At 46.1% G+C, this 25186-nt stretch overlaps 1 protein-coding gene across 1 annotated transcript in view; it reads right to left on the reverse strand.

Moving 5' to 3' along the window:
• The window catches only part of HELLS (helicase, lymphoid specific), a gene marked incomplete in the record, with an annotated part of 1428613 nt that overhangs the window by 208219 nt on the left and 1195208 nt on the right, over positions 1-25186 (reverse strand).

The following is a 25186-nucleotide window of genomic DNA, read 5'->3' on the forward strand; positions in this document are numbered from 1 at the left end:
TACTTACCATAACTTTAGATGTTTGGGATCCATCTCGCCTACATTCTGTACTGATGGGCTCGGAGCCGATCCCTCGGCTCCGACTCAGCACGCTATGCTATAGAGCGAAGCCTCTTATTGGCTGAGCTATTTTCTATCCCAGGATGCACCACCACTAATCCCCCAGATCTTGTTTGTCCGCATTCATGCACACATACATAACTTGTTTATATAACATTGCCAGATGTTTCAAGATGAAACAACAGGATTCGGACCTTCTGATCTCTTCTGATCTCCAAGGAAGGGGAAGGAGGGTGGGTTATTAGAATGTAGGCGAGATGGATCCCAAACATCTAAAGTTATGGTAAGTACATAACTAAAAGATGTTATGTGAGCCTATCTCGCCTACATTCTGTACTGATGGGACAGCGTCCCTAGCACCTAAATCCTGGGTGGCTCACTGGAAAATACTCCTGAGCACTGTGGAACCAAATGAAGCTCGCCCCCGAGATGCCACATCCAATTTGTAGTGAGAAATGAAAGTGTGCGGGGAAGACCACGAGTCGCAGCACAAATGTCACTAATGGCAAGCTTAGAATGGAATGCTATTGAAGTAGCCATAGCTCTTGTAGAATGAGCTTTGACAGAGGTCATAAGCTCTTTATTAGAAGAGGAATAAGCTTGAGTAATACAGTCCCTGATCCATTTGGCAATAGTGACCTTTGTGACGGCTTTGCCCAATTTATTATCCAAAAAGGATACAAACAATTGATCTGTTTTCCTTGTTTGTTTGGTCCTATCTAAATAAAAACGCAATTGCCTGTGGACATCTAATGTGTGGAATATGTATTCCGCTTTGTTTGAGTACTTTGGAAAGAAAACTGGAAGTTCTAAAGACTGTTGTAGGCAAAAACTGGAACAAACCTTAGGGACAAAAGGATGGATTTGGCCTGAGAGATACTCTATCTTTGTGAAAAACCAGGTATGGAGGTTTTACAGACAAAGCTTGAAGCTCTGAAACCCTTCTGGCAGAAGTAATCGCAACCAGAAAGGCAGTTTTCCATGATAGAAATCTCAAATCGCATGTTGCTGCCGGTTCGAAGGGGGAGGAAGTTAAGGCACGTAACACCACATCGAGATCCCATGGAGGAGCAAGATGAGAAATCGGAGGTCGTAAAAGCGCAGCACCTTTCATGAAGGTCTTACACAATCTGTTGCTCATTAAAGGTGGGTTTATAGACTCGTGAAAATTGGAAATAGCTGCCAATTGAACCTTGATGGTAGAGACTGAAAAACCTTGATTGAATAGGGAAGTTAGAAATTTCAGGACTTCTGATACGGGAATAGTGATGGGATCCAGGCCCCGGAGTTGAGCCCAAATAGCAAATCTCTTCCATTTGCTAGAATACAATTTCTTAGTGGCAGACTTGTGGGCCGAAGATAAGATATGTACAACTTCTGGGTCTAAGGTACGATTCCTGACTATAGTCGGAAGAGGAGGAGCCAAGCTGTTAATTTCAAGGTGTGGAGGGACTGGTGGAGTAGTCCTGACTGATGAACTAATAGGTCTGGGATCTGATCCAGGAACCATGGACCGTCCAGTGCATATTTCTGAAGATAGGGGAACCATACCTGACGAGGCCAGTAAGGAGCAACTAAGATCATTTTGCTCCCCAAGTGAGACGCCTTTTGGATCACTCTGGGAAGGAGGGGAACTGGGGGAAAAGCATATAGCAAGCCGGTGGGCCACGGATGGGCTAGTGCGTCCATAGGGCTCTCCCCCGGAGCCGGAGTGAGGGAGAAGAACTTTTTGCACTTCGCATTCAGCGGGGTTGTGAAGAGGTCGCAACAAGGAATTCCCCATTTGCTGAAAATCTGATTTGCAACCGTAATGTTCAGAGACCACTCGTGTGGAGAGAGGATAGTTCTGCTCAGTCTGTCGGCTATCACATTGGCCTTGCCAGGGATATGAGTAGCCACTAGAAATCGTTTGGTCGACACCGCCCATTCCCAAACTCTCATGGCCTCTCTGCAAAGGGGGTAGGATCTGGTCCCTCCCTGCTTGTTCAGGTACCAGACTACTGACATGTTGTCGGAGTGAACGGCAATTACGCCCTGAGGGAGGTAATCGTGAAGGGCTTGTAGGGACAGAAACACCGCCCTCATTTCTAAGATGTTGATATGAAGTAGGGACTCTTCCGAATGCCATTTGCCTTAGACTGACCTGCCCAGGGAATGCCCCCCCCCCCACCCCATCTGGGAGGCGTCCGTAGTCAAAGTGGCCACAGGAGGAGGTGGAACAAAGGGTTGTCCCTGATCCAGGTTGGAGGGCACCAGCCACCAGCGAAGGTCCCGTTTGCAGGTTTCCGTGATCCATATGAGGTGACTGAGAGGGAGATCCTGAAAGGACCACTGTGTTGAAAGAAGCCACTGGAGAATTCTCATGTGCAACCTTGCTAGGGGAACTAGAAGATCCGTGGCGGACATAGATCCCAATAGCTGCAGGACCATTCTGGCTGGGGCTTTGGATCTGGGAAGTAAGGCTCGAACTTGAGCCTGTATGGTTTGTATCCTTTCTGTAGGTAGACAGACCCGCATTCGGTTTGAGTCTATCTCTACTCCGATGAATCTTATGCGTTGAGATGGCAGCAACACAGACTTTGGCCAACTGAAGGTGATTCCAAGGGAAGTGCCCAGTGATATTGTGGCTTGTAGGCTCCGCAATAGTAGATGCTTGGAGGTGGCAGTTAGGAGCCAGTCGTCTAGATACGGAAACACCTGGAATCCTAGACTTCTCAGGTGAGCAGTCACGACCGCCAATCATTTGATGAACACCCTGGGGGCTGTGGTGAGACCAAAGGGCAGCGCGCGGAACTGAAAATGACTGTCTCCTAGGCTGAAGCGCAGATGTCTCCTGGACGCTTGATGTACCATGATATGGTAATAAGCGTCCTTGAGATCTATGGAGCACATCCAAACACCTTTCTCCAGCAGTGGGAGAATGGATTGTAGGGTGACCATTCGGAACTTGGACTTTTTGACTGAACGATTTAGAATGCTGAGATCCAAAATGGGCCTCAAGTCCCCGGTCTTTTTTGGCACCAAAAAGAATCTTGAGTAAGTCCCTAATCCGATCTGGTCTGCGGGGACCGGTTGGATGACTCCTTTTTGAAGCAGCTTTGAAACTTCTAGGGCTGCAATTTCCCATTGACTGGGTGGCGGGTCCGGGATTTTTTTGGACTGAGGTGGGGGGAGAGAAAAGGGGATGGCGTAATCTCCGGCGATAATTCGAAGCACCCATCGGTCCTGAGTGATACCTTCCCAGGCTTTTAGGTGCCTCGAAAAACGACCCCAACTGGCTCCGGAGCTGCACAGTCGGGCAATCCGTCAGGGACTGTGAAAGGCTGAAGAGCCACGAAAGGATTCGCGGTCTCCAGTGTTGCGGGGGCCTCTGCCGCCTCTGGGACGGCGTCTTCCAGAAGAATTTCCCCCTCCTCTGCCTCTAGAAGGGGGATCGTCCTGCTGTGAGGGATAAGACTTCTGAGATCTACAGAACCACATTTTCCCTCCTCTTTTAGCCTTGGGGTAAGGCCGAAAGGGAGTGGAAAATCGTGCCCCTACGGCAGTCAAAGTCTTACCTTCTTGCTCGCAGCGGGTCAATGTGTCCTTTACCTTGGGTCCAAACAAAGAGGACCCATCAAAGGGGGCGTCGGCAAAGGAAGACAAAGGCTTCCGCAAAATGACACAGGCGGAGCCAGGCTTGCCTCCGTAGAGCAATACCTGTACCCGCCGCTCTACTCGCCCCTTCGGCCGCATAAGAAATGAGCCTCATGGACGAGTTTGATATGGATGACAGTGTAGCCAACTGAGAGCCAACCGTCTGGGCCAGCTGCTCAGGTAGGTTACCCAAGAGGGTATCTGAAAGCTCCTTGATCAGATCCCTCTGAAACCTGGTGAAGTGCGTTAGATAGTTCAGGGACCTTAAAGTAAAGGCCGCTGAACTTAGGGTGCGCTTACCGTACCGATCCATGCTCCTAGACTCCTTATTAGGAGGATGGACGGACGTCGAAGCCTCTGCTACATCTTGCTGGGTAGCAGATGCCACCACCAAGGCATCTACAGCCACACCTTTCGTCAAAAACTCCTTTTCTGGGGGTGCTGACAGGAACTTGTTTGGGCGAGCAGGCACTGGTTCCACAGAGTCTGGGTGTTCCCACGCCCTTCGACAGATCAAATCTAGAAGCTCGTCGAAGGGCGGAGACACCCAGGAGGCGGAGGGCTGAGCCCCGAAGGCCTTAAGGAACACCGACTCGTCAGCAGAAGGGGGTTTGGATTGCCAGCCGCCTCATTGTTTGAGGGCTTCCAGGATGTCTGCAAAGGAGACATCATCTGAGGACGACTTCGGGGACCCCTCTGCATCATCAAGATCAGTGTCTGACGTGAGAGACTCATCGGGGGAGTCAACGTGCTTCCTCTTGCACGATCTTTTCCTTGGAGGTTCCTCTGAAGAGGCTTCAGAGGGACCTCCAGGAGGGGGGGAACCCCCAGTGGGGGTGACCTCAAGCCCCGGGGCTCCGCTGTCTAAGGACAGGTGGACTGCCAAAGACCCAGTCTCCGTATGCAGGGAAGGTGCTGGAGAGACCATGGAGGTAGCCAAAGAGGATATGGCTAAAGCACTCCTCATGGCCCTGAAGGCCGGACCATCAGAATCCTGGGAAGGTCCCACCTCCGTGGCCACAACAGTAGACGGTACCCCCGCAGCCGACGCACCGAGAGGAAGGCTTGGGACCGAAAACATCAGTCCCGAAGCGTCCCCCCGGGGCCGACAGAGGAGGTCCGCGTACCGAACTCCGACTCGAGAGCCGGAGTTGGAGTAAGGGTCGGGCCCGACCCGAAAACCTCCATCGGCTCCAACCGTGCCGAGGCTGTTGGAGGAGGAACCATAACTACAGGGTGGACTATTGGCTCCGAAGCCGAATGGGCTGGAGCCGAAACTAACCTTTGGAACACAGGAGACTGGAAAAGTCTTAGGAGCACCCTGTTGATGTCCGAATCAGACATCTTGGAGGATCTAGATGAGACCGATCGGGTCCGAACCGACTTCTCCATCGGCTCCAAAGGACTGGGGGACCGGCTCCGAATGGACTCAACCAATATCGGTTCCGAGGGAGATCCCAAAACAACTTCCCTCGGTGCCGAGGAGGGCTTCGCCCGGGGGAAGAGTCTGAGCCGGCAACCCTCATCGGCTCCAAAATCAGTGGAGCCGATGAAGGTGACCCGCCTCTCGACGCCCCAGTCCTCGGCTCCGAAACCAGAGGAGTCGAGACTGGAGGCATCGAGGCAGACCATTCCGCCCTCGGCTCCGAAGTCCGTGGAGCCGATGGAGAAGCCTGCCTAGGTTTCTTAGCAGTCTGTTCCGACGGGCTGGTCGGAGCCGACGCTTTTTTCTTCTTTTTTAGGAGAAGAAGAGGAAGATAAGGCCTCCTCGAAGGAGGGTTTAATCAGCCCTTTCAATATTAATTTATTCTTCCTCTCTTGGAGGACTCTAGATGAAAAGGCGTGACACACGCTACAGGACTCCTGTAGGTGCTTGGCGCCTAAACAATATACGCACGAGGAGTGGTCATCGGTTATAGACATTTTATAACCGCACCTCGTGCACTTTTTGAACCCGGAGGGTCTATGTTCTTTCGACATAATGTATTGATGTATTATCAAAAGACTAAAACTAGTAAAAGTAGCACTATCTATATGAAGATTTTACCACAATACAAAAAATTTTAACCAACAACTTTTTTTTTTTTTAAGACACAATACAATGTTATATCAGACAAGAACCAAATACTGAAAAGGAGAGTCAAGACCCTCTAACTTAAACGGGTACTTGACCTTCTTGAAAAAATAAAGATACTAGCTGAATAATAGGGGAAGGCCCCTCTAACTTAAACGGGAAACGTTTCCCTTAATCAAACACACAATTTTCTCAACAAAAAGTACCAAAACACACTCGTACGACAAAAATAGCTGTTAAAACAGCTTTTTGGGTAATAATAAGAGATTTCCTGACAGGAAATTTTAGAAAGAAAACAGTACTTAGCTCAGCCAAGTTGAGACCACGTCTTAGCTTGTAAGCGGCAAACGAGATCTGGGGGATTAGTGGTGGTGCATCCTGGGATAGAAAATAGCTCAGCCAATAAGAGGCTTCGCTCTATAGCATAGCGTGCCGAGTCGGAGCCGAGGGATCGGCTCCGAGCCCATCAGTACATAATGTAGGCGAGATAGGATTACATAACATCAATGGTTAGCACCGGGTCTATATTATATACTCGAAGAATCTTTTCTTCAAAACAATAAAGAGTGACATGTAAAGATCGAAAGCTGTAAACTGCGAACGGCCACTTCTGCAAAATTTTCCTAGGGAAAAAATTCACTTGCCCGTATACATAAAAACAAAATTTAAAACCCTAATTAAGTGGGGGGCTTTGCTCCACCTACGCCCCTAACTAAATATACCAACTCTGACATTGCTCTACATTGGAGAAAAGAGCAATTCCCGATAATAGACAAACAACATTTTTCACAGGGAAAAAATTTGCAGAAGTGGTCGTTCGCGGTTTACAGCATTCGCTCTTTAAGTGTCGGCATTTAAGCATTCGATGAGACGTTTCGACCTTCTAATATAGACCTGATAACACCTCAGAGAGGTAGCTGCCATTTTTTATTATTAAAACCCAGTCCTCCAGTCTGTTAGTTTCAGTGTGGCTAGGTGAGGATGGAATATTGAGTCCTTGACTGGCTGAGAAGCTCTATCTCCTGTGGTAGACGGTGGAATCTCCCTTCACTGAGGGTCAAAGAAAGGATGAATAATCCTGTTCTGGACAGTATGGGGCAATGAAAATCATGCTTGGTCAGTCTATCTATCCTGCCATTTATTAGTACCCTGGGGATAAGGGGTAGGTTTGCAAAGGAATACAGAAACAGGTTGGTCTATGTGAATGAAAATGCTTCTCTTTTACACGTCCCTGCCTGCTGGGTTTTGTAGCAGAACTTCTGATGTTGTCTGTTTTGGTGGGAGGCAAAAATCTGTTGAGGGAATTCCCCACTGTAAGGTTAAGTCCAGGAAAGTCTCCCTCTTCAGCATCAATTCATTGGGGTCCAGAAGATCTTTACTTAAGGAGTCTGCCAGGGTATTGTGCTGTCCCAGAATGTGGGATGCTGTAAGTCAGTTTCAGGTCTTGTGCTAGCAGCAAAATCTTCACAGCAAGACTGCACAAGTTGTAGGAAAGGGTGCCCCCTTGTTTGCTTATGCACTACATGTCTGTCCAAATCTGTAAAGTTCCTGGTGTTAGGCTCTGCTGAAAGGCATTCACTGCTAAGACGACAGCTAACAACTCTCTTTGGTTGATATGTAGCTTCGTCTGATTTGGGGTTAAGATGCCCTGCACCTTCGTGGTTCCCAGATGAGCATCTCAGGCTGTATCTGAGTTGTCTGTAGAGATGGCCTTGCCTACTTCTGGCAAGTTTGTGCCTGGATTCTGTAAAATGTTTGTTTTCACCATAGCAGCTCTTTTTTTTTAAAGCATGGAAGGAGAGGCAGGAGTATTTCCAGGGACAGAGCATGCTTTTGCCACGTATTTTTTTTTCAGGAACCGCTGCAGCTTTCTCACATGTAACTTTGAAAGGGGTATCATAAGTGTGCAAGAAGCTATGTACCCTAAGATGTTGCGAAACACTCTTATTGAGATCTGTTGCTTTGACAGCAAGCTGATCAAGTAGTTTGTCAAGGATGACATTTTTCCTGTGAAAGGAAGGATTTTTGCTGCACAGAGGACTCCAAGAAAGAGAACCTTTGCTTGTGCAAGAGTTTGAGACTTGCAGAGGTTTGTGGTGAGACATACCTTCTGGAAGCAATCCATTGTGACCTATAAATCATTTAGAGTCTGTTCTTTTTCCCTTAATGACATGGTGGTCCAGATAAACGTAAATGTGAACTCCTACAGTTCAGCAGAGGGCTGTCAGTGGATCTAAGCACTTGGTGAAAACTCTGAGCAGCACACAGACCAAATTGTAAAGTAAAGAATTGGTAGTGCAAGGCTGCTGCTACAAAGCTCATATACTTTTGGTGGTAGTGTGCATTACAAACATGAAAATAACTGTCCTTCAAGTCTACAGCAAATTACAGTTGTCTACCTACCATAAATGTAGATGTTCGAGTGTATTCACTGTTGCAGTCATTACTCTTGGGTTATCCTGCTGGCAGGCTACCCTCAGTCGGCCAGAATTCCAACGTCTAGGTCCGGCGTCGGTTGCTGTCGCCTCTTCCCTGACGTCATTGTGCCAGGGGTATAAAAGATGCAGCCAACGCCATTTTCTTCAGTTTTTCTTGTCCCAGATGTCAGGTGCCCCAAATTGGTAGGCTGAAAAATATGCCAATAAGAAACGCATGCACAGAAATAACATTTCCTTCATCTACAAGCAAATACACCAAAAAGGTTGTATAGGATAGAGAAGTGCAGACAAGTCCCGGCAAAGAGAAGGGGGATGGTGGGTGGGTAACCTAGACTGCAACAGTGAATACACTCGAACATCTACATTTATGGTAGGTACACAACTGTACTATGTTCATTGTGTTTCACTGTTGCAGTCATTACTCTTGGGTAGAATTCCAAAGCTGAGGATGGGTGGCTGGGCTAAATAGGATTAGGAGAGGGTATGAGGCCCTGCAGAACTGCAGTGGCAAAGCCTGCTCTGGATTTAGAGTAGAGAGGCAAGTGGTTGTGCTTTGTAAAGGTGTGCACTGAACTCCAAGTTGCAGCCTCTAAGATATCTTTGGTTGGTACTCCTCTGAGGAAGGCTGTTGAAGTGGCTGCTGCTCTGGTGGAATGAGGCCTAATGCCCTTAGGCACTGATTTGCCATGTTGAAAATAGCAGAAACGGATGCAACTGCCTATCCATTTAGAAATAGTCTGTTTTGAAATAGCCTTTCCTTGTGATCCTGCAGCATATGACACAAAGTTGCTCAGTCTTTCTGAAAGCTTTAGTTCTGTCCAAGTAGAAGCGTAACTGCCTGTGTATGTCCAAAGAATGCAGAATTTTCTCAACCTTGTTCTGTGGATTTGGGTAAAAGGTAGGCAAGTGAATGGTTTAGTTGAGGGCCACACTGGACACAAGCTTAGGCGTAAATGCAGGGTTTGTCCTCAGAGAAACCCTGTCTGGATGAAAAATGATGAAAGGTTCCACAGCCATGAGTGCTTGTAAATCAGAGACCCGCTTTGCAGAGGTTATTGCTAGGAGCAGAGCTGTTTTCCGGGAAAAGAATTTTATATCTGCTGTTGATGCTGGCTCGAAAGGAGGCAGTGTGAGTTTTCCAAAACATAATTGAGGTCCCAGGCCGGAATTAGTGCTCTCCTTGAGGCCTAATGTCTTTGGCCCCTCTGAGGTACTGCCTTATTAAAAAGAAGAGAAAAGATAGGTGGTTCCGTATTGTAATGGGCTGAAATGGCAGAGGCATGAATCTTAATTGATGGGAAAGCAAGGCCTTTGTTCAGCATCTCATTTAGGTATTGTAAAATCTGAGGTATATTTGGTACAGACGTGTCAATGCCTTGTTCCTGGTTCCAAGCACAGAACCCTCTTCCATTTTTTTGCATAAGATTTTCTGTTACTGGGCCTCCTGGCCTCCAAGATAACATCCATAACAGCTTTTGAAAGAGGAGTGTTCTGAATGGCTACATTATCCGCCATGCTGCCAGATTTAAGGTTCTGAGAGTTGGCTGTGCAGGATCTGATTGTTTTGTTGGGTCAGCAAGTGAGAAGTTTGAGGCAATATCCATGCTGGACCTTGAGACAAGCTCTTTAGGATTGGGTACCAGTACTGGCGTGGCCAGTCTGCTGCAATCAGTATAATTTTTTGCTTCTCTTGTCTGACCTTTAGGAGTACTCTGGGAAGGAGAGGCAGCGGGGGAAAAGCATATGCTGTTAGGATTTTTCCAACTGAATGACAGGACGTCCACTTTCCAGGCTTGCTTGTGATAAAACATCTGCAATTGACAGTTGTGAGGAGAGGCAAACAGATCTATGTCTAGGCATCCCCATTTCCTTATTATCAAGCTGAAGACTTGTGGATCCAGTTTCCATTCGTGGGGATCCATGAGTTTTCTGCTTAGTTCGTCTGCCAGAGTATTTGTTTTTCCTGGCAGGAATTGTGCTTGCAGGTGAACTTGAAAAGCCAATGCTGTGTCCCATAAGGTCATTGCTTGTCTGCAGAGGGGGTAGGAATGTGTACCTCCCTGCTTGTTTATGTACCACATGACTGTAGTGCTGTCTATCAGTAATTGTCCTGGATGAAGCAGGTCCTTGAAAGCTGTCAGGGCATTTTGAACAGCTAGCATCTCTTTTTGATTGATGTGAAGATGCATCTGGTTTGCAGACCATGTGCCCTGAATACATTTTCCTGCCATATGGGCTCCCCAGGCATAATCTGATGCATCCGTTGTCAGTGTCTGTCTGGCTGTGGGTAAACTGAATGGCAGACCCTTGTTGTGGTGACAGGCTTCTGCCCACCATCGAAACTCCTGTTTTAGGCAAGGAATGAGTGCAATTACTGTCTCCAGGCTGTGGCAAAGCGGAGTCCAAACACTTTTCAGATACCATTGTAGTTTCCTCATATGCAGTCTGGCATATGGAATTAGTAGAATGCAGGATGCCATGAAATCCAAGGCCTGCAGGATTTTCCTTGCAGATAAGTGGGTTTTTGTTGCCAATTTCTTGAAGTAAGTAGTCAGTTGCTTTTGCTTGTCTGGTGTGAGATAAGCCATTTGGGCAGTTGTATTTAAGCTTGCACCCAGGAATATTATCTGTTGAGAGGGCACTAGTTTTGATTTCTTTTCATTTATTGTGTACCCTAGGCCAATTAGTAATCGTTTTACAAACGCCAGATGCTTTTGAAGAGTGTCTTTGTTCTCTGCTTGAATTAGGCAGTCGTCCAAGTAGGGATATATTTGAATTCCTTTTTGTCTGTAAAACGCAATTAGTGGAGCCAGGCATTTTGTGAAGACCCTGGGCGCAGTAGATAAGCCAAAGGGCAGTGCAGAGAAATGGTAATGCACTGAGCCAGCTATGAATCTGAGGTATCTTCTGCAAGACTGTCTGATTGGGACATGCAGGTATGCCTCTTTTAGGTCCAAAGTTACGAGCCAAGCCCTCTTGCCCAGCACGGGCAGTAGCTGCTGTAGAGTCAACATCTTGAATTTTGCAACTTCCAGAAACGTATTCAGTATAGACAGGTCCAGTACTGGTCCCCAGGTTTTGTCCTTCCTGGGTACTAGGAAAAGTCTGGAGTAAAATCCTTGCCTCTGCTCTTGATGTGGAACTTGCTGAATGGCCCTCATGTCCATGAGGGCTGTAATTTGCTTTTATGCCTCTGCCCACTGATTGTGTGGCAGGTCTGGCATGCCCTTTGACCTTGGAAGAGTGAAAATGGAACCTGTAGCCTTGGGACACTATGTTCAGGACCCATTTGTCTTGGGTAACCATTTGCCAATTTGATGAAAAAAGTACTAGTTTCCCCCCCAAGGGGGCTGTCAAAAGAAAACTGCTTGGAACTGGTAGAGGAAAGTCATTGGGACTGTTTCCTGTAAGGTTGTGAGTTGTCTTCTCTGCTTTTGGAGGTAGGAGCACCCCATTGTTTAGGCCTGTATGAGCCTTGGGGCTGAGATCTGCCTCTGGAACTGGTAGAGGAAAGTCATTGGGACTGTTTCCTGTAAGGTTGTGAGTTGTCTTCTCCGCTTTTGGAGGTAGGAGCACCCCATTGTTTAGGCCTGTATGAGCCTTGGGGCTGAGATCTGCCTCTGGGACGCCTGTATCTGCCTCTTTGTGGTCTGTCTGACACTGGAAAAGACCAATTTTTAGAAGGCCAGTTCCTGCTAAACCTGGGTGGCTGTACCTATAAGAAATCCTCGACTGTCTGCATGGATTTTGCTTTATCCTCCATTTTTTTCAACACCTCTTCTGCTTTAGTACCAAACAAAGTATCATGCTGTAATGGTGCATCTAATAATTTTGCTTTAACATGATCAGGCAGATTCTGTTCCTTTAACCAAGCATGCCTTCTAATAACAGAACCTGTACCGGCGGCCCTGCAAAAGGCCTCCAGTGAATCATAACCACATTGCAAAGAATGCTTTCCCACTTGTTCAGTTGCATGCAATAAATCTTGCAATTCCTTGTTCTCTGAACATTCAGTATTTGTCAACATTTTCTGTTTAAGCAGTGACACTAAATATTGCTGATATTTAAGCATATGAAACTGACAATTTAAAGCCCTTACAGCCAGGGTAGCAGAAGAGTAGACTTTTTCCCCCCATCTGTCTAGAGCCCTAGAATCACTATCAGAGGGGACAGGGTTTTTTGCAGTGGTAGCTTTAACCCCCTTGGGACCCTGAGAGATAGTTTCTGGGTCAGCAGCGGGGTTTTTATATAGGAATATATGAGAATCCAGGACTCTGTAGTATCTGTCTGGCTTAGCAGGTGCAGGGGGTAAACAGACAGGGGACAGGCCGGACTCTGAAAATACATCATCCTCAGGAGGAGAGGCTGAAGGAATGGATTCTTCAGCATCAGAATCCTCATAGGGAAGCATGGAGTAATCCTGTTCAGAAGAGGAATCAGAGGAAATAGATACCTGATCAGAAGAATCATACTCTGTCTCTTGCCTAGGCCTCTTATCAACAGGGGGATGGGAGCCCCTGATCAAAGTAATTAGGTCTTCGGCCATTTTGAGCATCTGTTTTTTAGGCATGGAAGTCTGAGTAGGAGAATGCTGCACTTGTTTCTTTGTCTTTAGAGCTGCTTTAGTCTTTGAAGCTGAAGATGGCTTAATATATAGTTGTGTAGGTCTGAAGACACCCTCAGAAGCAGATGACTGCTCAGCGGCTCCGGACCCATCTGAGGGTATGATTTCCGAATGTCCAATACCTTGAGCATCCAGAGGCCCAGTCGGCTCCACGTGGGAGTCGGTAGCGGCCTGTGGCTCTGAGGTAGCGGGCGCCAGGGGCTGCGAAAGCGCCTCACTGAGAACCGGTGACTGGCCTAGTAGAGGCTTCGTCGTCGGTTTTGGACCTCGGATGCCTATCCTTGTCCTTGTGTTTTTGTAAACTCCAGTTGTCGGCTGGTCCAACGGCATTATATAATTAAATCTTCGGCCAAAGTAATGAAATGCAAAATCGAACAGATGCTTGATAATGCGTTGGTTAAATCTAGCACAAAACCGACAGCTAGCAACGTTGTGATCAGGGCCTAGGCAAGGAATACAGTAAGAGTGAAAATCCTTATGAGGTATTTGCTTCCCACAAGAAATACAATTGTTAACTTTTTCTGACATCGGTCTGGAGCAAGAAAAGTTTCCAACGGGGTACTTAGCTTTAATGAAGACTTCGGTTCTGAAATTCGGATTTGAAAATCTCAGGAGTCGGCCGACCGGCACTTGCGAACTGCTTTTGCTTCGGGCAGCAAGAAAGACCGAAGAAAATGGTGTCGGCTGCATCTTTTATACCCCTGGCGCATTGACGCCAGGGAAGAGGTGACCGCAACCGATGCCAGACCTAGACTTTGGAATTCTGGCCGACTGAGTGTAGCCTGCCAGCAGGATAACCCAAGAGTAATGACTGCAACAGTGAAATACGAACATCCATGTATGCATCCTGGAAGATCATAAGAAGTGTCTTTTGTAAGGTTAACATTTTGAATTTTGGAACATAAAGGAATCATTTTAGCCCTGACAGGTCCAAGATGGGCCTCCAGATGTCTTATTTTCTTGGGACTAGAAAAATCCTTGAATAAAAATATCTTCCTTTCTGACCTAAAGAAACAGGTTGAATGGATCCTTGTACCAAGTCTAAAAGGAAAGATGGTACGAAATTCTCTTGTTATCCTGGTATGCCTAGGAAGGACGGGATTTGTCTGAACTGAATGGAGTAGTCCCTTTCTAAGATTTGAAGCACCCACTGGTCCTTGTTGATGGTTTTCCATTTTTGTAAGGAGGAGGACAGTCTTCCTGCCAGAGGGTATAGGGTGGGTAGGAGAAGATAAGTGAAGGGCTGAGAACAGTTACAAGTTCCTCTCTGTGCTGGGTATTTTTTTTTTTTTGAAGCTCTCTGGTCTGTTTGTCCTGGTTGCGACCTTCTTGATTGTCTGGCTTTCTAAGCAAGAGGAGCCCCCTCCCCCCCTTGTTGTGTCTTGGTGGGGAAAGGCCACCGCTTGGAAAGGTAGTTCCTATTATACCTAGGTGTAGGTGAGAGGTAAAACACTCACTATTTTAAATTTGTTTTCCTTTTTTTTGTCCAGCTTTTCAAACACCTTTTCAGCTGGGGGTTCCAACAGGAACACTGTCTAGATGAGCATCCAGTATCTCTGCCTTGACCTGGTCTCAGAGTGGTTGTGCTAAGCCATGCATGTCTGTGAATGACTGAGCCAGTGGCAGCTGCTCTGCATGGTGTACCTAGTGTATCATACCCAATGTGTCTAAAATTATATTTTAAGGGGTGTCTCAAAACCAGTAAGACTGCTCTTGCTATCTCCTGAATTTCCTTAAACAAGTCTTTCTTAGAAACAGAGTCTGCCTTAGTAATAATTTCGTCCTGATTCTATGTATTTCACCATATGGAACTGGCAATTAAGTGACTTCACAGAAAGGGTAGATGACGTAAAGTTCTTCTTGCCAAACCTGTCTAAAATTCTGCTTTCTTTATCATTAAACAGGGGCTATCTAGCTGCACCCTGTGGCATTCCTTTAGTGGGTTCAATAGAAATTACTGAGGGGTCTCTGCTTTAGGGTTTTTGTAAAGATGCTTGTACTAGTCAAGCACTGTGTAAAACCAGTCAGGCTTTCTGGAAGAAGGTGGCAGGGAATCTAGGTGTAAACAAATGTTTTTAAAATCATCAACAGCCACATGCACTGGGAGGATAGCTAGTGGCCTATGTGAAGGTAAACTCAATATTTCCCTACAGTGACCCTGAACTTGACAGAACTGTTTGCTTTCCCAATTAAAAACCTCCTTCATTTTATGAAGGTTATCCCCAAAAAAGAGGTCTCTAGGGGGACAAGGCAGATGAGAGGGTATCATAGTCCAGATAAGGTTGGGTTGGAAAGTGCTCAGGGAAGGACAATTCTGCTTTGTCTTCAGAGTCTGAGGATTAAGAATCTTCTTTAAAAGCCACCTCCACAGTCCTCTTGGACCCTTCAGAGGTAGTGGTCTGGGTGTGGCTGGGTTCCTTGAATTTTATTAAGGCCATGAACTCCTGGGTGATTTTCAACAGGTAGGAAGGCTGATGGTTTATTTTGGTTTAGGTGTCCAAGTAACCAGAAGATATGGTAGGTTGGTCATGATATCATTCTGCGCTTTCAAAGCTAAGGAAGTTAAGACGTCTTCCTTGGAACTTTCAACATGAATGTAGGAAGCAATGGCCTGCAGAATGATCTCACACCCAGCAGACACTGATGTTGTGGAGGTAAGCAGTAGGCCTAGAACCATAGCCACCTCACAAGGGGTCGTGCCAGAGGGCTGCCGAGGCACCTCACCGGAGTTGTCAGCAGACTTGGTTAGAGCCACTTACCAGTACTCCTCTTTTAAATTTTGTCTTAATCTTGGTATTCTGGTAGTGCTCTCCCATACTGGTGAATAGCAGGTCCACTATGTTTGAAACCTCTGGTGGGTGTAAGCACCATCTGGTCAAGGGTATTTCTGTTAAATTTCAGGAATCGTGCCTGCGAGTAGGAGGCAGTGTATTCTTCCCAGTCTACTGAAGGTTAGGTCAAATGTCGCCTAAATGGGGTATTTCATTTAATAGCAAGTGTCTCCAGTAGGTATATGTAAGAGCTGTGGAATTCTAGGGACATAAAGGGTGACTTGCAGCTTGCCAGGATATGGTGCAGGACTTTGTCTATGTTGATTTGAACGTGGATAAACTCCAGAGCATTGTCCAGTTTAACTAATAAAGAGTTATGCTTGTTGCTAATATAGATTAAGACTCCTCCACCTTTTGTCCCTGTCTGTGCAGATGCGTTTATATCACATTATTGAAAGATGAAAATAGCGAACGCTTTTTCATTGGGCCCAAAACATCTAAACATGAAAATATCGCACATTCAGAACAGTGAATTTTTTCCAATGGAAAAAATTTGCTGCTCCGAAACACACACACACATCAAACAAACAGCAATCACACACATACACAAATTCCTACATCTAACGCTACACTAAATTAAACGTAAACTACTATATACCCACTTACCTTAACCCAAACCCTAAGGTCCGTCACTATTGCACACTCACCTAACCGCACCCTAACTCAAACTGCCCCTAACCCTAAAGTCTGTCACTATCGCACACATGCCTAACCCGCGCCCTAACCCTAACGCACTTAACCCGCCCCTTAACCCTAACGTACAAACACCTGCACATTTACCTGAATCCAACCCCCGTAACTTTCCACCACAGTGTTAAGAATAGCGAAGCCAAAGAAACGACCAACCAAATTCTTTCCCGAGGAAAGAATTTGCTGTTCTGCAGCTTTGCTATTCTTAGCATTTGCTGAATAGTGTTCGATATCAGAACATTCGAAGTTTTAATATTTCGATGTTCTGATATAGACCATGCTGATGATGGTATAAATGTGTGGAAGGCACTGAAGCGTGTACTTTCTGCAGATTTAAACCATGTCTTAGTAATGGCACAGATATTTATATTCTGCAGTGTGAGGGAAGCTTGTAGGGTTTGTAATTTCTTCTAGGCCTCCCAGCATTGGGCAGTAACACGTTTAGGCTTCTTTGGGTTTTATTTGCTATGTTAGTAGGTTTGTTAATTTGGCATTGCCTAAAAAAGGCATTAAGAGGGTGGATAAACTTTTAGCCTATATTCAGAACTCTAGGGGAGAAAGGTGCAGACCATCCTTTGCAAAGTAATGTGGTCTGTTATGTCCTCTCATGCTAACAAATACTTATTTCCTCCAGGAAAGACAGCAGAAACTAAGTCAGTTGTTTTCTGTTCATACCCCTGGTGAAGGTAGAATTTTACTCAATGCAAGGCACATACCTGCCTGAGCCACACTAAGAAAGATCAACAATGTCTTTCTACATATAATCCAGGGAAGTACGTCTCAGGTCGTTAATGCCAACATGGACCATCTTAGAATCATACTGGTACCTGTCATGTAGTGACTTGGTTACTTGCTCAACTTGGCGGAACCTAGCTCCAGATAAGCAACTAATCATTATCTTCTGCTTGCTCAGTCTTGTGAGTGGAGCATCTGTGTGTTGTACAATGGAGTACCCTTTGACAAGAGTTTTGGGTAGTATGTTTGCTTGTCTTATGGGGTTTGCTGCTAGGGCTCCAGTGGGTGTGAGAGTGTGTGTGGTGTACAGTGTTGCTTTTGGTGAGGACTTTACAGATTGCTGAGGATAAGCATTACAGTTTATAGGCTTAGGAGGTCTTTGAGGTTTAGGAAGACTGCATTTTAGTGCCTTAGCACTGGTTGGTATGTGCACACGCATGTGGGCTAGGCACTATTTGTGGTGGATGTAGTGTGTGTGTGTTTGTGTGTTGGGCACTATTTGTGGTGAATGTAGTGAGTGTGCATGTGTTGGGCACTATTGTGGTGGATGTAGTGTGTGCTCTCTTGACAACCTTGTTTGTATGCAAGATTTTTGCTTCCAGTAAAACTGTGTATATGCATCTCTTGCATGCTATTTTTTTAAGGTCTGTGAACATAAGACAATAGCTATACAGTCTCGGTCTCAAGATGCCCATAACTACTAGCTGCAATGATATTTGAAAAGGTCTCCCTAGCCTGGGGATAACTCTCTGGTTTTGTTTTCCTCTCTTCTGTCAACCCCAATTCTTACCCCTTGGCAAGGTCACAACCTTAGGCTGTCTCTCCAATTTTCCTCCGAGCTCCACCAACACCTGTGTTCACTTCCAGGTTGCCTTTTTCTGTGCTCTTCTGTGTCTTCACCATGACAAAAGTACAGTTGTGTACACTTGCCATAAATGTAGATGTTCCAGCGTATTAGCTGCTGCAGTCATCACATTTGGGTTATCTGCCTGCAGGTAGCCCTCAGTCGGCCTGAATACCAGAGTCTTGGGATTTCTGCGGTGGATGCTGTCACTTCTTCCACGATGTCAGGACGTCATGGGTATAAAACATGCAGCCGATGTCATTACATCAGTTTTTCTTGCCCCAGATGTCAGGAGCCCCTTAAATAGGAAGCAATTACATGGTGTGGAACAGCCCCAGCAAAAAGCAAATACCAATGACATAAAGTATGCCAAACAAAAAGGATAGGTAGAAGCAAAGAGAAGTCAGGGGCTGGAGGGAGGGTAACCAGGACTGCAACAGTGAATACACTCAAACATCCACATTTATGGTAAGTGTACACAACTGTACTATGTTCTTCGTGTTTCACTGTTGCAGTCATCACATTTGGGTTGATTCCCACAGCTGAGGATGGGTGGAGGCAGTCAAGAAGCATTAGGGCTGGCAAGCAGGCCCTTGTAAGACTGCTGTAGCAAATCCAGCTCTGGATTTAGAAAAGATAGGCAAGTGGTTATGCTTGGTGAAGGTGTGTACAGAGCTCCAGGTTGCAGCTTCCAGGATGTCCCTGGCAGGGACTCCCCTGAGAAATGCTGTAGAGGTAGACGTAGCCCTAGTGGAATGTGTACCGATCCCCTGTGGGGCAGGTTTCCCATGATGTTTGCAGCAGAAATTAATGCAGTGTGCTATCCATGTAGAAATGGTTTACCTTCTGCCCCTGTAGCAAAACTGACTAGCAGCTGGTCAGATTTTCAGAAAGGTTTAGTCCTGTCCAGATAGGACCTAAGCTGCCTGAGTACGTCCAGGGGAGTGCAGGATCCTTTCCCTTGTACTCTGAGGATTAGTTTAAAGCCACACTAGATACCACCTTTGGCCTAAATGATGGGTTAGTCCTGAGGGAACCCTGCCCGCATAGAAGACAATGAAGGGTGCCATGGCCATAAGGGCCTGCAATTCAGACAGTCTTCTTGCTGAAGTGATGGCTAGAAGTAAAGCCGTTTTCCAGGAGAGGAATTTTAACTCTGCTGAAGCAGCAAGTTCAAAAGGTGGAAGCATGAGTTTTTCCCAATACAAAGTTAAGGTCCCAGGCTGGAGTGGGAGCTCTCCTGGTGGGGGGGGGTCTTAAATTTTTTGGCTCCTCTCAAGAACTGTTTGACCAGAGGATGAGAGAAGAGGGGTGGCTCAGTATTATAATGAGCTGAGACGGTAGAGGCATGAATCTTAATTGAAGAGAAGGGATAGGCCTTTGTGGAACATTTCTGTTAAGTAATCTAGTATATGAGGTAAGCTGGGCACATTTGTGTCCATTCCTTGAGACTGGCTCCACGAACAATATCTTTTCCACTTTTCTGAATAGGATTTTCTAGTAGCAGGCCTTTTTGCCACCAGGATGACATACAAAGTACAGTTTTGTACCTACCATAAATGTAGATGTTCGAGTGTTCACACTGCTGCAGTCATCACACTCGGGTTATCCTGCCGTCAGGCAGTCCCACAGTCGGCCCACATTCCAAAGTCTTGGTCCGGCGTCAGTTGCTGTCACTTCTTCCCTGATGTCAGTGCGCCAGGGGTATATAAGATGCAGCCAACGCCATTTTCTTCAGTTTTTCTTGCCCCAGATGTCAGGTGCCCCCAAGTAGGTAGGCAATACATATTGCTAATCAAAAATATACATATAAAATAAAAACAATACCTTCAGTTACCAGCAAATACACCCCAAAGGTTGTATAGGATAGAAAGGTATAGATAAGTCCAGCTATTTCAGAGGGGATGGAGGGAGGGTAACCTGGACTGCAGCAGTGTGAACACTCGAACATCTACATTTATGGTAGGTACAAAACTGTACTATGTTCATCGTGTTACACTGCTGCAGTCATCACACTTGGGTAGAATCCCAAAGCTAAGGTTGGGTGGCTGGTCTATAAAGAGTTAGGATTGGCTATGAGGCCCTGCAGAACTACAGTGACACATCCTACTCTGGATTTAGAGTAAAAAGGCAGGTGGTAATGCTTGGTAAAGGTGTGCACTGAACTCAAAGTTGCAGCCTCCAAAATTTCCTTGGAAGGTACTCCTCTGAGAAAGAGTGTTGAAGTGGCTGTTGCCCTGGTGGAATGTGGTCTGATGTTATTTGGGACTGATTTTCCATGCTGTGTGTAGCAGTACCGAATACAGTGTCCTATCCATTTGGATATAGTCTGCTTTGAGATAGCCTTGCCCTGTGATCCTGCAGCATATGCCACAAACAGTTGCTCGGTTTTCCTGAAAGCTTTTGTTTTGTCCAAGTAGAAGCGTAGCTGCCTGCGTATGTCCAAAGAATGCAGAAGTTTCTCCCCTTTATTCTGTGGGTTTGGATAAAAGGTTGGCAAGTGGATGGTTTGGTTAAGAGCCACACTGGATACCACCTTTGGCATAAAGGAAGGGTTTGTCCTTAAAGATACCCTGTCTTGATGAAAAATTATAAAAGGTTCCACTGCCATTAATGCCTGTAGCTCTGAGACTCCGTGCTGAAGTTGCTGCCAGGAGCAGAGCTGTTTTCCATGACAAAAATTTTAGATTGGCTGTATTGGCCGGCTCAAAAGGTGGCAGGGTCAGTTTTTCCAAAACGAAATTGAGGACCCAAGTTGGTGTTGGTGCTCTCCGGGGTGGTCTTATGTTTTTAGCCCCTCTGAGGTACTGCTTTAGCAAGGGGTGAGAGAATAAAGGAGGATCCGTGTTGTAATGTGCTGAAATGGCAGAGGCATGGATCTTAATTGATGAGAAGGATAGGCCTCTGTCCAGCATCTCAGTTAAGTATTGTAAAATCTGAGGAATGTTTGGAACAAGAGGGTCAAGGCTTTGAGCCTGGTTCCAGGCGCAGAATCTCTTCCATTTTTCTGAGTAAGCTTTCCTGGTGCTAGGCCTCCTGGCCTCCAAAATGACATCCATGACAGCTTTAGAGAGAGGTGTTGCCTGTTTGGCTAATGTATCTGACATGCAGCCAGGTTTAGGGTTTTGAGCTGACTGTGCAGGATCTGATTGTTTTGTTGAGTTAGAAGGTGTGGAAGTTGAGGCAAAATCCATGGTGGGCCCTGAGCCAAGTTCCTTAAGATAGGGTACCAGTGCTGGCGTGGCCAGTCTGGAGCAATCAGGATCATTTGTGTTTTTTCTTGTCTTGCTTTTAGGAGTACCTTTGAAAAGAGAGGCAGTGGTGGGAAGGCATAAACTTTTAGGTTTTTCCAGCCGAACAGAATAGCATCCACTTTCCATGCTTGTTTGTGATAAGTCCTTGTGCAGAATTTTTGTAGTTGGCAATTCAGTGGGGAGTCAAAAAGATCTATGTCTGGGCATCCCCATTTTTGCGTTACCAAGCTGAAGATCTGCGGATTCAATTTCCATTCATGAGGGTCCATGATATTTCTGCTTAGATCGTCTGCCAGAGTATTCTTCTTTCCTGGCAGGAATTGTGCTTGCAGGTGAACTTGGTACATTAGAGCAGTGTTCCACAAGGTCATGGCTTGCCTGCATAGGGAATAAGAATGTGTGCCCCCTTGCTTGTTTATGTACCACATTACTGTAGTGTTGTCTGTCTTTAGTAATAGTTGTCCTGGATGTAGAAGGTCCTTGAAAGCTGTTAGGGCATTTTGAACAGTCAACATCTCTTTTTGATTGATGTTAAGATGCATCTGGTCTGTGGTCCACTTGCCCTGAATGCATTTTCCTGCCATGTGTGCTCCCCAGGCATAATCCGAAGCATCTGTTAGAGTTTGCCTGGCTGTGGGTTGGGTAAAAGGCTGCTCCTTGTTTAGGTGACATGCCTGTGCCCACCATCGAAACTCCTGTTGTAGGCAGGGAATCACTGGTATTACTGCTTCTAAACTGTGAGAGTGTTGAGTCCAAACACTTTTTAGGTATCATTGCAATTTCCTCATATGCAGTCTGGCATATGGTATTAGTAGTATGCAGGATGCCATGAATCCCAGGGCCTGCAGAATTTTTCTTGCAGGGAGATGGGACTTTTTTGCCAGTAATTGAAAATATTGAGTTAGTTGAAGTTGTTTGTCTGGCGTGAGGTAAGCCATCTGGGCCGTTGTATTTAAGCTGGCACCCAAGAATGTAATCTGTTGCGAGGGCACTAGTTTTGACTTCTTTCCATTTACTGTGTACCCTAGAGAAATTAGCAACCTTTTTACAAACGTCAGATGCTGTAGAAGAATGTCCTTAGTCTCTGCTTGAATGAGGCAGTCGTCCAGGTATGGGTATATTTGAATTCCTTTTTGTCTGCAAAATGCAATTACTGGTGCCAGGCACTTTGTGAAGACCCTGGGCGCAGTAGATAAGCCAAAGGGCAGTGCAGAGAATTGGTAGTGCATTGTACCAGCTTTGAATCTGAGGTATCTTCTGCAATTTTGTCTGATAGGGACATGCAGGTATGCCTCTTTGAGGTCCAGAGTAACAAGCCAAGCCTTCTTGCCCAGCATGGGTAAAAGCTGCTGTAATGTCAACATTTTGAATTTCGGAATATCCAGGTAAGTATTCAGAATTGAAAAGTCTAGTATGGGCCTCCAGGCCTTGTCCTTTCTGGGGACCAGGATGAGCCTTGAGTAAAATCCTTGTCCTTGCTCCTGTTGTGATACTTTCTGAATAGCTCTCATGTCCATGAGGGCTGAAATTTTGTTTTTATGCCTCTGCCCATTGATTTTGTGGCAGGTATGGCATTCCTTTTAGCCTTGGTAAAGTATGAAAGTGGGATCTGTAGCCTTGAGACACAATATTCAGAACCCATTTGTCTTGGGTGATTGTTTGCCAGTTTTGAGAAAAAAGTGCTAGCTTCCCCCCTAAGGGGGCTTCCAAGAGGGACGTGCTTGGCGTACGAAGAGGAAAGTCACTGTGACTGTTTCCTGTATGGTTGAGACTTGTCCTCACCTCCTTTTGGGGTTGAGATGCCCCACTGTCGTTGTCTGTTTGAGCCTTGGGGTTGAGATCTGCCTCTTGGGTGTCTGTATCTGCCTCTCTGTGGCCTGATACCAGAAAGGACCAATTCTTTGTTGGCCAATTTCTGCTAAAGCGAGGTGGCTGTACCTGTATGAGATCCTTGAATGTTTGCATAGATTTAGCTTTATCCTCAACTTTCTTTAACACCTCTTCTGCCTTAACACCAAACAAGGTATCATGCTGTAAAGGAGCATCCAATAATTTTGCCTTAACATGATCAGGTAAACTCTGTTCTTTTAACCAAGCATGTCTTCGAATAACAGAACCTGTAACTGCGGCTCTACAAGAGGCCTCTAAAGAATCAAAACCACATTGCAGAGTATGTTTTCCCACCTGTTCAACTGCGTGCAATAAATCCTGCATTTCTTTACAATCAGGAGCTTCTGAGCTTGCAACCATTTTCTGTTTTAACCGAGCCATTAAATATTGTTGGTACTTAAGCATGTGAAACTGGCAATTTAAAGCTCTCACTGCTAAAGTTGCAGACGTGTATACTTTCTTCCCCCATCTATCCAAAGCTCTGGAATCGCCGTCAGAGGGTACTGGATTTTTTGCAATGGAAGCCTTAACCCCTTTTGGACCCTGGGAAATAGTTTCTGGATCAGCAGAAGGGTTTTTGTAAAGAAACTTGTGAGAGTCAGGGACTCTATAATACCTATCTGGCTTGGCTGGAGCAGGGGGCAAAGAGTCAGGAGATAGGCTGGATTCAGAGAACACATCATCCACAATATCTAGCACAGGCGGAATAGCCAGGGGCCTGTGCTGAAGCAATAAGAGGAAATCCCTGAGCCTTTTCTTGGATTCTGAGTAATCCTGACTTTCCCAATGGAAATGCTCCCTCATGGTATGTAAAGTTTCCCCAAAAGAATAATCCTCAGGAGGAGAGGATGAAGGGATAGATTCTTCAGCATCAGAGTCCTCATGGGGGGGGTAGAGAGTATCCCTGGTCTGAAGAGGAATCATAGGAAATGGAAACCTGATTAGAGGAGTCACAGTCTGTATCCTGCCTAGGCCTTTTCTCAGGAGGGGGATGGGAACCCCTGATTAGAGTAATGAGGTCTTCGGCCATTTTAAGCATCTGTTTATTAGGCATGGAGGACTGTCCAGAAGAATGCTGAACTTGTTTCTTTGTCTTTAATGGTACCTTTGTCTTGGCTGTTGTTTTAATGGTAAGCTGTGAAGGTCTGAAAACACCCTCAGAAGCCGATGCCTGCTCAGCGGCTCCAGACCCATCTGAAGGATTAGTTTCCGTACGCCCAATACCTTGAGTTTCCAGAGGCCTAGCTGTCTCTACATGGGAGTCGGAAGCGGCCTGTGGCTCTGAGGTAGCGGGTGTCAGGGGCTGCGAAAGCGCCTCACTGAGAACCGGCGACTGACTTAGAAGAGGTTTCGTTGTCAGTTTTGGACCTCGGATGCCTGTCATTATCTTTGTCTGCGGTTTTTAGGTATTGAGGTCGTCGGCTGATCCGATGGCATAGTATAATTGAACCTTCACCCAAAGTAGTGTAAAGCAAAATCAAAACATCTTTTTATAGTGCGTTTGTTAAATCTAGCACAAAACCGACAACTAGTGAAGTCGTGATCAGGGCCTAGGCATGGAATACAGTAAGAGTGGAAGTCCTTATGAGGTATTTGCTTCCCACAAGAAATACAATTATTAACTTTTTCTGACATCGGTCTGAGGAAAGAAAAAAGTTTCCCCAACGGGGTACTTAGCTTTATTGAAGACTTCGGATCTGAAATTCGACTTCAAAAATCTCAGGAGTCGGCCGACCGGCACTTGTGAACTGCTTCTGCTTCGGGCACCGCACGGCAAAAAAGACTGAAGAAAATGGCATCGGCTGCATCTTATATACCCCTGGCGCACTGACGTCAGGGAAGAAGCGACAGCAACCGACGCCGGACTAAGACTTTGGAACTCTGGCCGACTGCGGGACCGCCTGACGGCAAAATAACCCTAGTGTGATGACTGCAGCAGTGTAACACGATGAATATCAGGCAATTTAAACCCTGATGGCAAGAGTAGCAGAGGTGTATATCTTCTTACCCCATCTGTCTAAAGCCCTAGAGTCCCTGTCCGAAGGGGTAGGGCTTTTGGCTATTGTAGCCTTAATGCCTTTAGGTCCCTGGGAAATGGTCTCTAGATCCG

The sequence above is a fragment of the Protopterus annectens genome, chromosome 14.part0 (genome assembly GCF_019279795.1).
Source record: "Protopterus annectens isolate FY-2018-M chromosome 14.part0, PAN1.0, whole genome shotgun sequence".
Lineage (NCBI taxonomy): Eukaryota > Metazoa > Chordata > Ceratodontiformes > Protopteridae > Protopterus > Protopterus annectens.